This window comes from Cynocephalus volans, chromosome 1 (genome assembly GCF_027409185.1).
Source record: "Cynocephalus volans isolate mCynVol1 chromosome 1, mCynVol1.pri, whole genome shotgun sequence".
NCBI classification, from domain to species: domain Eukaryota; kingdom Metazoa; phylum Chordata; class Mammalia; order Dermoptera; family Cynocephalidae; genus Cynocephalus; species Cynocephalus volans.
In genome coordinates this window covers 190,322,949-190,341,228 of record NC_084460.1, presented here as the reverse complement: position 1 = coordinate 190,341,228, position 18,280 = coordinate 190,322,949, and the positions used below count along the sequence as shown (strand labels likewise).

At 41.5% G+C, this 18,280-nt stretch overlaps 1 protein-coding gene across 3 annotated transcripts in view; it reads right to left on the bottom strand.

The window, feature by feature from the left end:
* The window catches only part of HSF2BP (heat shock transcription factor 2 binding protein), a 112,157-nt gene that overhangs the window by 56,984 nt on the left and 36,893 nt on the right, over positions 1-18,280 (bottom strand). The gene's annotated exons all lie outside the window — the stretch shown is intronic.

Below are 18,280 nucleotides of genomic sequence, written 5' to 3'. Positions count from 1 at the left end.
ACTCTCAAAGCTCGATTCAGCCATCTAAAAATCTTAATGGTATTTTTTCATCCAATGAACATTATACGTGACATCTGGGTAGCCAGGTCAGGCCACATTAAGACTGCTTAATACACAGCATGAATGATGAAGAGTACCACAACCACAACGGTCCCTAAACCAACAAAGCCATCTCCTGAGCAAAATAGGATTTTATGACCTATTTCAGGAATTGAACCACAACTGCCAAAGCAGAGTCAATGAAAGCTGGAAACTATAGCATGCTGCAGAATAGAGACCCTAAACACTTCACACAGCAAAGCAATAACAAAGGCTAGACAATTTTTTTGGAAAACCTTTAAAATAATGAGTGAGTTTGTAAAAAATGAATGGAAAACACCTCTAATCAGGAATGAAGTGCACAAATTCTGGGAGGAAAGTGCAAAAGATGACAGATTCCAGAAGCTTAGAGCTTCAGTTATAGTGGCTTAATGCAGAGGAACAGAAGGAAATCCTCAGAAAGACACAGGCATTCAGAACACAGGCACTGCAGAAAACCATGAATTCACACTTTTGGCAGGCTTGAAAAATCTATAAGCCAATAATTTTAATATAAAGTACAACTGGGATAGGAGCTGCCCCAACTTCCTGGACATTAAAGGAAAAAACCTTCAACCTGGTCTTCAGAGAATTCCCACAAATACAGTACTAACAAATATGAGCTCATAATAAAACACATGGAAAAAATATGACCATATAAGTAACAGACAACACAAAGAACCAATAATAGAGCCAGAACCAAAGAAAAATTCCAGATACTAGAAGTATCAATTGCAGAATAGAAAAAGCATATGTTTAATAGGTGACAGGGTTTGGATATGTTATCTCCCACCAAAGCTCATGTCAAAATCTGATCCCCAATTTGGCAATGTTGACAACAGTTTGGGTCATGGGGGCAGATCCCTCATGAATAGGTTAATGCTTTCCCTGGGGGAGTGGGGTAGGTAGTGAGTTCATGGCTCTATTAGTTCCCAGGAGAGCTGGTTGTTTAAAGGAGCCTGGCACCTCCCCTCCCTCACTCTCTTGCTCCATGTGATCCTGTACCCACCAGCTTCCCTGCTGCTTTCTGCCATGAACAGAAACAGCCTGAGGCCTGTACCAGATGCAGCTGTCCCAGAATTGTGAGTCAAATAAACCTTTCTTCTTTATAAATTACCCCGTTCCAGGCATTTTGTTGTAAGCAACAGAAAGAGACTAATAGGTGAAAATAATTTTTAAAGAAATGTAAAACATGATCAATAACCTAGGGGGCCGAGCCCGTGGCGCACTCGGGAGAGTGCGGCGCTGGGAGCGCGGCAACGCTCCCTCCGCGGGTTCGGATCCTATATAGGAATGGCTGGTGCACTCACTGGCTGAGTGCCGGTCATGAAAAAGACAAAAAATAAATAAATAAATAACCTAGGGCTACTATTACAAATGATCAGGCAATTCAAAATTAATGGTAGAACTTACAAAAAATGAAAACTATAATCACCAAAAGGTAACACTCAAGGGTAATTAGACACATGGGAAAGGAGAAGTACTAAACAGAAAACAGAGCTAAAAAAAACTATAGCTAATACAGCAAAGAAGGAAAAATGGATGAAAGAGAGGCTATAGCACATGGAAGCTAACCTGAGAAAGTTCAATGTGCTTCCAATTAGGGTTCCATAAATAAAGAACAGGAAAAATGGAGGAAAAAGATATTTCAGAAAGATAATGGCTGAGACTCTTCCAGAAATGAGAAAATATAAGCCCTCAGATTTAGGAGGCATAAAGAATATCAAGAAAGATAAATAAATACAAGTCTATATACATCGCAATCAAACTGAAGAACACCAAAGACAAAAAGAAGATTTTATAAGCAGCCAGAGAATAAAGACATATAACCTACAAGGAGCAATTACACTCAAAGCTGGGCTCTTAATAACAAAAACAGAAGCCAAAGACCAGGAAATTACATCACCAAGTGCAAAGAGAAAATAATAGTAAACTTAGAATTGTGAATCCACCAAAAAATATTTTCAGTAAAGTAAAAGTATCAAAGAAAACCTCAGAGATTTTACTGCAAATGAACCTGAACTAAAGAATTTGGATAGATGTCAGAGAAAAGGAAAATGACCCTCAGAAGAATGTTCCAAGATATAAAGAGAAATAGTGAGTAAAGGGAGACGAGGGTACAGGTAAGCAAACACTGGTGGTAGAAGCAATGATAACAATGGCTAACATGTGATTCTTAATTTTTCAACAGGTCTAAGATATAGTACACAAATGCATCCAGGAAGAGGGTATTAAAGCATTCTAAGGTCCTTCTACAAGTACTGTTCAGGAGTAGAAAAAGACATTAATGATTTTCAACTACATACCAAATATACCAAAGCATGCTTTGAAAGGAGCTAATCACTGAAAGATAGAAATACAGATAAACTTTCAAGACAGAAACAGAGATAAACTTTCAAGACACTGAAAGATAGAAATAAACTTTCAAGACACTAGAAGAAAAAAATAAACTCAGAAAAGATCCCAGTGAATTCAAAAGAAGATAAAAAATTAGAAAAGAACTCAGAAAACCCATAATAAATAGAAACAACAAAACATGATAGACGAAATAAGTCTAAGTATTTCACTAACTTCCTGTTAAAAGGCATAGATTACAGGGAGGGAGGTTTCGGTGATGGGCCACAATAATCAACCACATTGTATATTGACAAAATAAAATTAAATTAAAAAAAAAGAAAAAAAGGCATAGATTACGGATTGTTAGACTGAATGGAAAATAAAATCCAACCAGCACTGTTTAAAAGAAACACACCTGAAATAAAAGTTCACAGAAAGGTTGAAAGTAAAAGAATGAGAAAAGATTTATCTTTAAAAGATAAAGATTTAGCAAATACTAACAAAAAAAGGAAAAGAAAGAGAAGGCTGAGGTAGCTATATTAATAGAAATGAAAATACTTTAAGGAAAAAATACTTTTAAAGATAAAGAGGGTAAATATATAATGCAGAAAGTTTCAGTTCATCAGGGGAATACCATTCTAAGTTTGCATGTACCTAATAACATAGTCTCAAAATTATATAAAAACACAAATTGACAAAACTACAAGAAAAAGCTGACTAGTCCCCAATAATGAGATATTTTAAGCCATCTCTTACAGTACTTGATACATAAGCTGATTCTCTGACCCATCATGCAACTAAGTTAAAAATCAGTTTTTAAAGTAAGTTTTAAAACCCTAAACAATATTTGGAAAATTAAAAGTACATCTCTATAAAAATAGGTCAAATAAGAAACTATGAGGAAAATTAGGCACTATTTAGACTTGAACAATAATAAACATAAAACTTGTAAAGTGAAACTAGTGAAATACACACACACACACACACACACACACACACACACAGCCTCAAAATGCTTATTTTAGGAAAAAAAGCTAAAAATTAATAAGCTGCAGTAATGGCAAAGTAACCTGCATTGGACTAACCCTCCCACCAATGATAATTATAAATTCTGAACAAAATACAGAAACCTACTTAAGGCAACTGGAAAGCAACCAAATGCAGGCAGAAACTGGGAGATGTGCCCCTTGAAAGAAGAGAACAGTTCTGGAGATAAAGAGGGCAGACATTTAGGCAAGAACGCATCCATGGGGCAGCTGGCCCACCATCAGAAACCTGTGGACAACCGGCTTGAGAAGACAACAAAGTCCAGGGTTCCCAGAGGGCAAGAAAGGGAAGAAGAAACCCAGAAAGGAGAGTACCAGAATAGGAGAAGCACTAAAATGTGCATGAGAAACTCTCCCAGGTCTTTGGCTGGTCTCTGAATTGTGCAAGCATGAGGCAGACACTAAGAAGCCGGATGGAGAGAGAGTGAGAACTGCAGCCCAAGAAGCAAAGCACAGATTTTGGTCACTGACCACCTCAGGGAAGCCAGAGTTTAGTGAGGCAGTGTGAGTCAGGGAAAGCTAACAACTCCTAGCACAAACATCAGTTCTCTCCAGGAAAAGATAACAGGGTCCAGAGTCCCCATGATATATTTTCTGCAATGTCCAGAATACATACCATCAAATGCTTAACTGGCAGGGCCAGCCAGGACAAGAAGAGCAACGTACTTGCTTTGGGAGCAAATGTAAGTGAGCTCAGTAGCCAAGATTTTCTTTTAATATTATAATTTAATATTTTTAAAAATCAAAATAAATGCAAAAATTCTATAATAAGCAATACAACAAATTTTACAATAAAGATGGAACTGGTGACAATACTATGCCAAGATATATTGGAGCTTGAAGCAATACGAAAATTAGTAATACTAACTAAATAAGTTATGGTATACACATACACGCACACCATGGAAAATTTTTATTATTGTTTTCTGTTAAAATGTCTGGTTTCCCCACTAAGTCTGTAAAAAGTAAGCACCATGGCTTATTTGTCTTTATCATCTCAAAGACTAGTATAATAAGACTGGACACCATAAGTACTCAGTTTATATATGAGAAAGTGGATCAACTTCCAATGATTGAGAACCTCAGCTGGGCCAAGGGCTTCTTTCTCTCCCCATAGTTCTTTGGACATTTTCAAAGTCAATGGCAATGCTACAGAATCAGAGAAGATAAAGCTGCACGAGTGACCTCAATTCTCAATTCTCAAATTAGGATCCTCAGCAACCTCACGGGCTACAAAATGAGCCAAACTGCAAGCCCATTCAAGTTTCACTGACAATCTTTACACATATTGAAAAGCTACTCACTAGTAACCTACTTAATGAGGTATTAAGAGCTACTCAAATGTAGTAGTCATGAGGAAAAGTTAACTAGAATTTACCAAGGCCTCTGGTCCAGTACTCCAAAAAGAGAAAAGTCCCAACTTCAAATCATAAACACAGACAGTTGGAATTCCTTAAAATTAAATGTACTGTCCATGGCTGCTTTCAAGCAGACCATAACAGCAGGATGCAGTCATTGCAATAGAGACAGTATGGCCCAAAAAGCCTAAAATATTTTCTATCTAATCCCTACAGAAAAAGTTTGTCAATCTCTGCTTTACATCATGAAAATAAGATAAACAAATCTTCTATAGATCTTAAAAGGCAAAGCTAACATCTGGTGATAACTGTAATATGGGCAAAGTTCAGAAAACACTCTTATGTCTAGCTGAAATTCTTCATTGACTGCCATTTAATTTTAAGGTAGCAAAAATGACTCACGAGTTGAGAAATGTCTTTAAAATTTCACATTTGCTCAAAATCAGTCATCCTTAAGAAGCTACAATGGAACAAATGTAACTGTGATAACCACAGTGCCCCCGAGACCTCATGTCATTGCCAAGCAACATCTAATGAAAGACCAGAAACTTCTAGGTCACACAGGAATTAGCAAAAAACAAACCCAGAACTACTTTCTCTTTCATATACAAATATCTTCTCTGAGATAACACTGATTCTAACCAAAAAATATTTGTAAATTATATATTAAATTTCAGAAGAAACTGCCCATTCAGTTCACTCTTGTAGTAGTAAGATATTAAAAGTAAATGTCGTTTCTCAAAGTAGTGTACAGGGGGTCAGATTTTTTTTCCAGTGACAAAAAAGGAAGCAAATTCTGCTTCCTACCACAAACCTAAGCAGAAAATCTGTTATAAATGGGATTAATGGGCTCTAAAAGAACAGCTTCCTCAGTCTCCACAGTCTCAATAATTTTAGATACATATGACATTTATAATAAAAGGACTGAGAGCAAGGCTAAAATAAAGGTATTGGTGAATTTGAAAGTCTACACAAGCAACACAAGTAATTCACATTCAATATAAAGGAAACACTTCTACCTGAATACTGTGTACAAGGCCTAAAGGCTGAACAAATCCTCTCAGTGAAAGTAAGAAAGCACTCCTCATCAGGCTTACACACAACGTAAATCACTAAAAGTAAAAGTGACGCAACTGAACAACCTTATTCTTCATCTTAAAAGGAAATATAACTTGTGACCTAGAAGTAACAAAGAATAAACACACTCTGTACTTCAAAACAAACTAGCAATAAAAATAAGACAAAGAAATGATTGTTATGTCCACTACCCAAAAATAAAAACTACAAATGAGTCATCCTAAACTGACTAACATCTGAAGTAGCCAAGTTAGCACCACGAAGTAATTCTAAAGCACAATAAGTAATAAAATTCTTAGAAAAGACTGCACGTAATTTGAGGGAGAAGCAATTCGCACCACAATACAAACATATTTTCAGACTAAGTGATTCTTAACAGAAACTTAAAAAGTAATACAGTCATTAGCTACTTCACATGCTTGTTTTAGCTTCTATGTCCCTTTTCCCAGTCAAGTTAAACCTAAAAATCTGGGATCTACAACATGATATTCTAATCAAATATCTATGTACTAATTTTTATCTACTATGTAACACTGAAGACACAGGAATAAAAAACAATACAACCACGACCTCGCTGGTTAGGAAAGAAAATCTTATCACCACAGTTGAATCCCCTTTGTGAACTCTGCCTGAACTTGTACTTTAGGGAGGTGGTGACCATAGCTACATTTGATATCTGAAATGGCCATGCATTTCTAGGATTTTAACTACGTTATGTAGAGAACCGTTTAATTTTGCTTCACATGTGTGTATCAACAGCAGCATACTTTATATGTAGTCTTCCACACCACAGTGAGATTTGTCTATGTTAATTTGTACAGCTCTAACTTATTTTTGCTGATGTGTCCCAACTTTTCAATTGACCACAATTTATCTATTCTCCAGCTCATAGACATTTAGGTAATTTCCTAGTGTGTGCTATTACAAACACTGCTGCTATGATGTTTCCTGCACAAGCATGCTGGTATTCCTATGTGAAACTCTCTCTGGGGTTCAGATACAGAGCTGGATTTTCTGTCCCTGGGCATGTACACATGCAGCCCCCAACAGATGCTGCACACTGTCTCCATGACCCTCCACCTGCAGAGTGGACAGCTGTAAGTTTTACTGTGGCTTCCCATCCAGTCCAAAGCTTGGAATTGTGAGAATATGATTTCCTCCAATGAGATGGAATGAAAAGGCCTCTCATTGTGGTTATAATTGGCATCTTCCTGATTACTATAGAGGGTGATAATCTTTTCCATGTTTATAAAACGTGTGTGTGTTTCTTCTGTATATTACCTGATAACCTCTTTTGTCCATTTGTACAGTAGTTACTTGCCTTTTTCTTATTGAAAAGGCCAAATAAGCAAGTTACTTATAGAGTTTTCTTTATTGTACATAAAATGACCAGACTAGATAGAGTAAAACCCTAAAAATGCCTTTCAGAAGAACTTGTGTTCATAGCCCCATCTACCAATTTATAACTCAATACTAGAGTAATTCAGTGGATTCTATTTTGTGGCTGAATATTATATACTACCTGGATATAATATGTATTAATTCACAGGCCCCAAATGTTATAGATATTTTAGAGGCTTTGTTGACCTTTGCTAATATCTGGAAATGCTAAGGAGTCTAAATTTAGGAATTTGAACACTATGTAGGATTTGTCTTCAAAATGTATTTGCCCTTATCGAGACATTTAACTATTAATCAATGTCCTAAAATTTAAAAGATCCTTAATGGTAACTTTCCTACCTGGGATTACTAAACCTTTGATTAGAAACCCAATCATGTGTGAAGATTTCTTTTCACTTGGCATTAAGCCACATATTTCCTTATGTGAAAAAGGGTCAGGTCACCAAAATGCACAGTAAAACTCTGCATGACTCTCAACAACAAAGTATGACCATAACCTAGAAATGAAGATTTGCATCTAATCCGTCATATAACATTTACTGAGCACCTTCTGTGTACTAGGCTGTGGGAACACCAAGCTGAAAACACAGTCTGTGCCATCCAGAAGTTCACAGGGAATGGGAGAGAGACAAGCAAAGCACACACTGAATATGGTGTGGTGTGTATTTGAGAGCTCCCTCTCCACACTTAGTTCTAAAATGCTGCCATTGTTTTAAGACATTTTGTAGAAACACTTCTAGAAGCATCTTCAAAAAACATTCTTCACTCTGACTATCCCAGACATGTTCTGCTTCTGGAAGATGGGAGCTTGCAGACCCCACTGGCAGGTAGCTCAGGGCTGCATCTGCTCTGCAGAGAGGTGGGAAGATGTGATCACACTGGCTTGCTCACAAAGGTGAGCTCATTTTCCTGTGGTGCTCAAGCTGGCTCTGAAGTCAACTGCACAGAGAACCCGGAGACTCCCACGAGCAGCACCTCTCCCCAACTACATACTACTGGTGACACCTGGGAAGTTGTCAGGTGGGGGATAAACCAATAGTACCTTCAAAGAGCAGGAACCAGGTAGAGCCCAAACCCCTGTACCTGGACTAGAAACAGCCTTGTAAAGCCACTGTCCTCCCTTTCTGCCCCTTCCTAACCACATGTACCATATATTTTCTGGACCCCAAAAGTGAAATGCACTGTGCCAGTTACCTAGGCTTGGTAAAAGACCAAAGGTATCCCTTTCATAGGGCCTACGACCCACCCCAAATCTGAGGGTGAGCAGTATATAATCGTCCCTTGGTATCCATGGGGAATTGGCTCCAGGACCCCCTTCAGATACCAAGATCCGCAGATGCTCAAGTCCCTTACTACACACATCCTCCCGTATACTTTATATTATCTCTAGACTATTTATAATGCAATGCCAAACACAATGTAAAGGCTTCATAGTTGTTATACTGTATTGTATAGAGAATAATGACAGTTAAAAAAAGTCTGTATGTATTTAGTTGTATACAATCATATACGTTTTTGTTTCAAATATTTTCAATCTGCAGTCGGTGAGTCCATGGATGCAGAACCCATGGATACAGAGGGTTAACTATACTGAGAACCAAGAGACCATTCAAGAAAATGGATAACTCCTCCTTCTCTATCTTACCTGTCAGGGTCTCCTCCCTCCAGGTAAGAACTACCTTAAACTCTGGGCCTTCAGCCAGCCCTTCCAATGACACCTCCGGCAGGTCCAACCCCCCACCCCCACCCCCAACGAGCCTAATGAGCAGCTAGCATAAGGTGTTGAAAGGCCTCTTGTGGCCTGTTCGACTAGGACTGATAAAATTGCATTGGAGAGTGAGCAGTAAGAAAAAAATAACACGGCTGCAATGAGTATGTTAAGTACAAAAAAAGGAGAAAAACTAAAAGGCAGAACAAATCAAGATGTCCAACACGAAACAAAAATGTTGGTTGCCTAGCTTTCACCAACTGTCAAGGAGAATGGAAATGCCAGTGTCATATGACAGAAGTGGAGAAAGATGAGCCATAGCGAGGAGTCTCAGGGGCCACCATGCCTGGCTCAGTGCCAGAACAATGCCCAAGGACCACCCTGCAATCCCAAGGTCAGGGTGGACTCCTAGACACAGCGTAGACCCTGCCTGTGCCAGCTGCTGTGTACAAGAGCCTGGTTGACCAGTGGCTGGAGGTGCAGGGAAAGGACCAAGGTAGTAATGATTGGGAAAGCTCCTGGCACTTGTCATCCCACAGCTGAATGACTAAGATAAGACCCTGCCCAGGCTTGCCACCAGCTCACTGCACTCACTGTCCCAGCCTTGGTACAGAGCCCATGTGGCACAGGGTTCTGTCGAGTGGCCATTTGTAACAGATGCCTGAAAGGCTGATGTAAATGTGAAAAACTGTCAAGGAGGTATGATGTCAAGGCTGAAAAGACACACCACTGCAGTCATTCTGCTGGCAACACAAAGCACCTTGAGGGACCCTCCAGGGTTGGCTGGTATGTCTGGCCACCAGTTGCTTGAAGTTTCTAGATTTGGAAAGTTAAAAAGAGGTTCTTCAAAAAAAAAGGTAGGTAAACTCAGACTAGCCAGAAATTACATGACCCGGAAGGCCATGACATTGAAAGAACTTACAGAGGCTGAGTCCCAACAATGTCCCACTTAGCACCCTGTGTGTTTGCCACCAAAGAGACAATGGTGTGGCACCACAATGGAATAAAGTCTATTACACCCCTGACCCTCAGAGCCCCCGGGGATGTCAAGGGGAAGCAAAAGGAACAGGGCATCGTTCTGGGAAAATGTGTCATATCATGGAAAACCCAAAGCCACCTAAATTCCAGAAGAGCTGGCACATGGTTTGATGTAGACCACAGGGCCTTGCTGGAGGGTCATCAGGGCACAACTGGTAGAGAAAGGGCCAAACAGAGCCAGTGGAGAAAGAGAACTGAAATGCTGAAGCAAGAGGTAATGACCAACCGAGCAAGTCCCAGGGACAGCTACTCACAAGCAGACGTGGCAGGCTATTCACACACACACAGCCACGTGCTCCTCTGACACATGAGGAAAGGGGCAAGGCTGGGCAAGTGGAGCAAGGGAGGCATGGAGCTGAGGCAGCTCAAGCTCACCCTCAGTTCTCCATGTGAAGCAGGAAGTAAAGCCACCTGCCAGGACAGCCACCTGCAGAGAAGGGGCAGGATGAGCAAGCGGTGAGGGTCACACAGAGAGTGTTCAAAGCCTGCCCAAGCCACTGTGGAGTGGGAACTAAATAAGGACACAGAAGAGGATCCACAGGGTGCTGAGGACCAGTAGAGGCTAAAATGACACAAGTCTGTGCAGCTGGGAAACCTTCTTCTCAAGCACCACTGAGCAGCCCTGGTTGTAGGAACATAGAAGGTAGATCGCTGGGCTGATCCAAGGTTGGAAGCACAAGGTAATGTGATACACATTGGGACCCAGATGAGCTAGAAGAAGGGAAGCCAGGAAGGTGGCTGATTGATTAGGAGGCAGGAGAAGGGCCAAGGAGAGGGAGGTCTTGGCAAGTTTAGAGGGAACGATGGTGGAAGAGGAGTCAGGGAGGGAGGATGTGAGCTACAGCAGTGCTGACCATCTCAGAGCTAGAAAGTCTGCCTGATGACAGTGCAGGGTGTGGCACAGCCACCAGGGTGGACTACTGCACATCCAATCTTTGGAGCTGAGGAAGGCAAGATACGTTGAAATTAGACTGTTGAATCAATCATCCACAAAGACGCTCAAGTCATCTGAGACAGCAGGAAATGGGGAGAGGGGAAGCAACCAGCCAGGACTTACTGAACAAGGGGAAGTACCTGGGTGACCAGAAAAGGACAGCAATGGGAAAGGATGGATGTGGAGATGAGTGGTTCCTTGAATTTTGAAGGAGGAAAAGTTTTTAGCACAAGAGTGGAAGAAAAACAGCCTTTAAAAAATGGTCAGCTAGGAGAAAGCTCACCCCCATCTCTGGGCCAGAGGTGCCTACTGCTGAAAATGAGTAACCTTTGATCATGGAGGTGGCGATGAAAGCAAAACCCACAGGAGACAGGCAAACTACAGTAAAAGCACGGAGAGGCCAAGAAGAAAAGAGGTTTATTTACAGTGCAAGAAAGGTCCTGGTTCCAGAGGACTCACTTGGGAGTTAGCAGTGAAGGAGACAGTGAAGAAAAGATAGCAGAGCCTCAGGGATGAGGAGAGAGTAACCAGCATGCACGTGAGGAGGCAGCCAAAGATTACCAGGGGAAAGCCTGGCACAGACGGGTGCATGCTGAGACCCGAAGTGGGGTTAGATGACAACAGTCTGCACATGGGCTTTGCTCGGTGGTCAGATGGAAGACTGCTGAGAAGGTAAGGACATGGCTCTGAAAGAGAGTCTCCCCATCCCCCACCACAATCAGCAAGAGCTCGTTAGGACCCAAAGGCACAGAGCTTCATGTACTGAAACCCAAGAGATGGGAACAGACCCAGCCCTCCCACCAGGCCTCACCTCAGAAGGCAGAGGAGGGGATTAACTAGCCCATAAACGCTGAACTTGTACAGTGCACAAAGCAAAAGAGGCAAGCATCCAGAGGTTAGCATCCAGAACACACAAAGAACTATAGCACATCATTAAGAAAAATGCAACCCAGAAACTGGGCAAAGGACACAAACAGGCAACTCACAGAAAAAACCTAAATGTGAAAAAAGTCTCAATTTCACTGGTAATGTAAATTGGAAGGAAGGGAGGGAGGGAGGGAGGCAGACAGATGACAGACAGAGAGATGATACAAATATTCTTTATAGGAATATAATAAATAATGAAGTACTGCCGAGGATGTTGGAAACACAGAACATTGATGCAGTACGGGTGAAATTGTACACTTTGGTGACAAATTTGGCAGTATCTTATAAAACTGAAAATATCCATATCCTCCTCAAATATTCCACTTCTGAGGAACTCCTGGAGGAGCTCTCACACAGGCTGGCAAGGGGATACTTGCCATGACTGTTTGCTGCGGCATTCTACAAGTCTTCAAAAAGTCCATAGAAATGCATATTATAAAAAAACTATTGGGCTGGCCCATGGCTCACTTGGGAGAGTGTGGTGTTGACAATACCAAGTCAAGGGTTAAGATCCCCTTACTGGTCATCTTTAAAAAATTTTTTAAATAAAATAAAATAAAAAAATATGCATGTATTGCAACATTTTTTGGCACCAAAATAAACTTGCACTAACATGTTATAACATGTCTGAACAGGATCTAGTTTGAGGCACTAAGAAGGTTAAGACATCAGTTTGAAAAGAGCCCCTGTCAGAGCAACATGAATTCTGCTCAAATTGAAGCAAAAACGAACATCAAATTTATGGTGAGGCTTGGGTTGAAGAATGGTGAAATCATTAATGATTTCACTTCGGGTCTCAGCATGCACCCGTCTGTGATCATTTTAAGAAGGGATGAGACAATGTTGAGGATGAAGCCTGCAGCGGCAGACCAGCCATGTCAATTTTCTAGGAAAAAAATCAATCTTGTCCATGCCCTACTTGAAAAGAACTGATGATTAGCAGCAGAAACAACAGCCAACACCACAGACAACTCAATTGGTCCAGCTTACACAGTTCTAACTGAAAAATTACAGTGGAACCAACTTTCTGTTCGACAGGTGCCAACACTGTTACACGCAGATCAGCTGCAGATGAGAGCAGTTTTCAATGGAATTTTCTTTTCTAATTTTTTCAACATTTACTAGTACAGATCTGTGGGGTACAGTGTGTTGTCTCAATTCCTGCATATACTGTACATTGATTCATTTGGGTAGACAGCATAGCTTTGTACCCGTTAATCCACCATTTCCCCTGCCCCATACTCTTCCCCTACTGACCTCTGGTAACCATTACTCTACTCTCTAATTTTTTTTTTTTTTATTGAATCAAAATTCATTGTACATATTTTTGGTGTTCAACATTGAGATATGTTGATCAAATCAATATTACTAGCATATATACTGTTACAAATCATAATTATTATTTATGCCCCTTGCCCAATCTCTCCCTATCCCCCTCCCCTTCCCCATCCCCCTCTAATTACCCTAGATTTCTTCTCTCCTTCTGAAAGAATAATGGTTACTCTGTTGATTTGTTGCCTAGATGATATGTCCAATGCTGAGAAGTGTGATCAGGTCCCCCAACGTTATCATAGAGCAGAAGCTTCTTCTGTCATTCTGAAATGCACTTTGTGGAAAGAGACATCCTCTTCTTTTCTTTGTCTCTGCTGGTGACTATCCTTGTATCAATGCACTCCAGTGGCTAGAGGACCATCTGCATGGTGTTTGTGGTGTCTAGCCATTTTCACAGCAGCCATGGTTATAGCTGTAGCTGTGGCAGACCACCCACATGGAGGTGATGTTTTTGGCATGCTCCTTGGCGCTGGTGGTGTGCCTGTTTGTGGGGAGTGTCTGGTCCCCAACTCCATGCCTCAGGTCCCCGGGTAGGCCCCAAGGTGCTGGCATGGTGTGCCTGGCTGTGGGAGGGGGGTCCAGTCCCCTTCTTCATGGCTCGGGTCCCTGGGCAGGCCCTGAGGCACTGGTGCAGTGTGCCTGGTTGTGGGAGGGGGTTCTGGTCCCCTTCTCCATGCCCCGAGCCCCTGGGTGGGCCCTGAGGTGCTGGCAGTGTGCATAGTTGTGAGAAGGGAGTCCGGTCCCCGGGCTCCATTCCTCGGGACCCCAGGTGGGCCCCGAGGTGCTGGCACAGTGTGCCTGTCTGTGGGAGGGGGGTCCAGTCCCCTTCTCCATGCCTCAGGTCCCTGGGCGGGCCCTGAGGTGCTGGCACGGTGTGCCTAGTTGTGGGGGGGGGGGGCGGTCCAGTCTGCAGCTCCATACCTCATGTCTCCTGGCAGGCCCCAAGGCACTGGTGGTGTGCCTGGGCCGGAACCAATTTTTTGTCCTTTGCTTACTTCTAAAATGGGGGAACTTCCTGTGGGAACCAGTACTTGAGTTGTATGGTTGAGCTAAATTGCTGCTTTACTTCTGTTTCCCTAGGGAAGGCTTCTTGTGCAGCTCAGGGTTTAATGGTTGACCTCAGGTACTCCTGGCTCTCCAGAGACCTGGTGAACCTGGGTTGTGTAGAAAATCTGATCTGGGCCTATGTTTTTTTTAATCAAACTGCACCCCATGCAATTCTATATTCCTGATGAGTCTCCTCTGAGTGGTCCTGCGCTGATTATGGGGCAAATTGGCAGTACTTGCTGTGTCCATCCCAGTGTTCTCCTGGTGGACCTGTCTCCCCCACCACCCATACTCCAACCACTTCCCATAGGGCAGGCCCTGTGCCGGTCCCTTGCAATGATTCACCAGCCTCTGAATGGCTCCCCTTTTTCAGCTGTTCTGGCTTCTTGCTCCTGCGTGGGTCCATGCGAATCCTGTTAATGGTCTTGCTGTCCTGAGGGCTGCCAAAACCCTCTCCTCTCCTGCCATCTCCAAGTAACTCCACCTGAAGGGCACAGCTGTGGCTTCTGCCAGCTCCTGCTCCATGCGCTTATCAGTTCGAGCCTAAAAGCAGCCATGACCCGAAACGCTCAGAGCAGTTTTTTCTTTCTCTCATCATGGTTTCTCCTGCCTTCACGAACTCCATAGGTCTCTCCTCCTCTTCCCCTGACCTCCAGCAGCCCCAGCTTGGCTGTTGTTACATTTTTATAGTTGTAAATTCATTGATTTTGTGGGAGAGAGTGACGCTGGGGACCTTCTATTCTGCCATCTTGACTGGAACTCTTCCTACACTCTACTTCTATGAGAATCACTTTTTTTTTTTTCAGATTCCCCATATGAGTGAGATCATGCAGTGTTCGTTTTTTTGTGCCTGACTTACTTCACTTAACGTAATGGTCGCCAGTTCCATCCATTGTTGTGGCAAATGACATGATTTCATTTTTTTATAGCTAAATAGTATTCCATTGTGTACATACACTAGTTTCTTTAAATCCATTTATCTGTTGATGAGCATTTAGGTTGATTCCATCTCTTAGCTATTGTGAACAGTACTGTGATAGACATGGGAGTGCTGGTGTCTCTTCAATATATTTATTTCATTTCCTTTGGGTATATACTCAAAGTGGGATAGCTGGGTCATAAGGTAGATATATTTTTAGTTCTCTGAGGAATCTCCACACTGTTTTCCACAATGGCAGTACCAGGTTACATTCCCACCAACAATATAGGAGGGTTTCCTTTTCTCCGCATCCTTGCCAGCATTTGTTATTTTCTGTCTTGTTGATAATAGCTATTTTAACTGGAGAAAGATGATATCTCATTGTGGTTTTAATTTGCATTTTCCAATGCACAGTAATGCTGAGCATTTTTCATGTGCCTGTTGGCCATTTGTATGTCTTCTTTTAGAAGAAATGTCTGTTTGGGTCCTTTGCCCATTTTCCAATTGAGTTATTTGTTTCTCTGTTGTTGAGGTGTTTGAGTTCCTTACATATACTGGATATTAGCCCCCTTGTCTGATGTGTAGTTTGCAAACACTTTCTCCCATACAACAAGTAGGTTGTCTCTTTACTTTGTTGATTGTGTCCTCTGCTGTGCAGAAGCTTTTTCGTTTGACATAGTCCCATTTGTATATTTTTGCTTTAGTTGCCTGTGCCTTTGTAATCTTGTTCAAAAAAGTGCCATCCACTCCCATTTCATGTAGTGTTTCCCCTATGTTTTCTTCCAGTATTTTCATAGTTTTGGGTCTTAAATTTAGGTCTTTAATCCTCAATGGAAATTTTAAACAAGTGGGATCAAGACCCTGAAGCATTTTTTGAAGAACTATAACAGGAGATTAAACATGGCTTTACCAATACAATCATGAAGACAAAGCACAATCGAAGCAATGGCCACCACACAATGGAAGAGGTCTAGTCAAAGCAACAGTGGACTGGTCAAGAGCAAAGGTCACAGCAAGTTTTTTGGGATGCTTAAGGCATTTTTCTTACTGACTTTCTAGAGAACCAAAGAACAATAATATCTGTTTATTATTAGAGTGTTTTGAGAAAATTAGCCAAAACTTTAGCAGAAAAATGCCTAGGAAAGCTTCATAAGAGAGTTTTTCACCATGATAATGCCCCTGCTCATTCCTCTCATCAAACAAGGGCAATTTTGTAAGAGTTTCCATGAGAAATCATTAGGCATCCACTTTACAGCAGTGATTTGGCTCCTTGTGTCTTCTTTTTGTTTCCTAATCTTAAAATATCTTTAAAGGGCACCCATTTTTCTTGTTAATAATGTAAAAAAGACTGCATTGACATGGTTAAATTCCCACACCCCTCATTTCCTTAGGGATGGACTAAATGGCTGGTATCATCGCTTACAAAAGTATCTTAAACTTGATGGACCTTATGTTGAAAAATAAAGTTTATATCTTTGTTTTTATCTTTTAATTCCATTTGTCCACAAACTTTTTGAAGTCCCCTCATTTTGCAGAGTAAAACCTGAAAATAGCCTAACTGCCCATCAGTTGGGAAAAGGATAACCCAAATGTTACATCTTTTGTGATGTAAAATACTTAAAAGGAATTAACTAGATCCATAGACAACTTGTAAAATTATACCCAAAAGTATGTATACATGTATATTAATACTACTCATGCACATGTATTTATAGTACAAAATACTAAAGTAGACTGCAATCTGGCACTAAAGACGGCATAAGCACACCTGCCCTCTTGCTTCCACTGAATGCAGCTGTAAATTCCAAACTGAATGTACGGAGAAGCTACTTGAGGACTTTGAAAAGTAAACAGCAGCAGGTAGATTAGGAAAGAAGTCCATAATTTTAAGAACCACCAAACCAGCAGTGAGTTAATCACATTTTCTTCTAGTATTTTTGGCCTGAACCCAAGAAAGCACCAAAACCCAGAAGTGACACTGACCCATACAGAGAGCACCAGGAGAAAGCCACTAGTTCAGGCTTGAGGAGTGGTAAAGGGGTCTTCTGGCAGCAACCATGGTGGTGGAAAGAGCCCCCAGGTAACTCTAACTCTGTGGGGGGGAATCTTCCTCACACTTGAAGGACTTGTGATCCTTTGAACTCCTGCTGCCTGGTGGGATGTGGGCAGAGTCACAGCAGTATATGATACAGCATAGTATACAAAGCCCCAGCATTCCAAGTGAAGACTGAACAACAGAGCCCTGGGGAACTAAAAAGTACCAGGGGAACAGTGGAGAGCTAAAAGCTCAAAAAAAGTGACTTCACAAAGTTGTTTATAAACTCCTGGCCTCACCTCAAGCTGTGTATGCATGGATCTGATCATAAATAGCATCTCAAAGACTCCCACCTGAAGAAGAGTCCAGATCATCTAGGTCTCAGATTGGCCACTGGGTGGCACATATGAGGGGCAGATCCAATAGCACTGTAAAGGCTTTTTGAAAAGAGGACTGCCATTGAAACAACAACACCAAAAAGGCTGGCTGGAACTTGTGACCTGAACCCAACCAAATTGACTGCCTGTGAAAACAAAAACATCAGCATTTTCCAAAGGATTTAAACAAGACCCAGAATCTCATAACATAATATTCAAAATGTCCAGGATAAATCCAAAATTACTCAGCATATGAAGAAATAGGAAAATCTGAACTCACAATCAAAAGACACCAAGGCCACGATGCCACAGGCACAGGAAGTGTGTGGCACAGACTTTAAAGAACCTATTATTAAAAAGTGCTCTGAAAAGTCAAAGCCAACACTTGAAATGAATAGTGTGACAGGCAGAATCCTAAAGTACCCTGCCCCCTCAGCTGATTTCCTGCCCTAATCCCCAGGACTATAAATGTATCAAACCCTGATTATGTTGTTACCTGGCAAAAGGGATTCTGCAGATATAATTAAGGTTACTAATCAGCTAACTTTCAGTTAATCAAAAGTTTATCCAGGTATGCCTAACCTAAACGAGCCCATAAAAAGCAAAGAGTTTCTTCCAGCTGGTGGCAGAAGAGGGAGTCCCAGAGACTCCAAGTGTAAGGAGGAT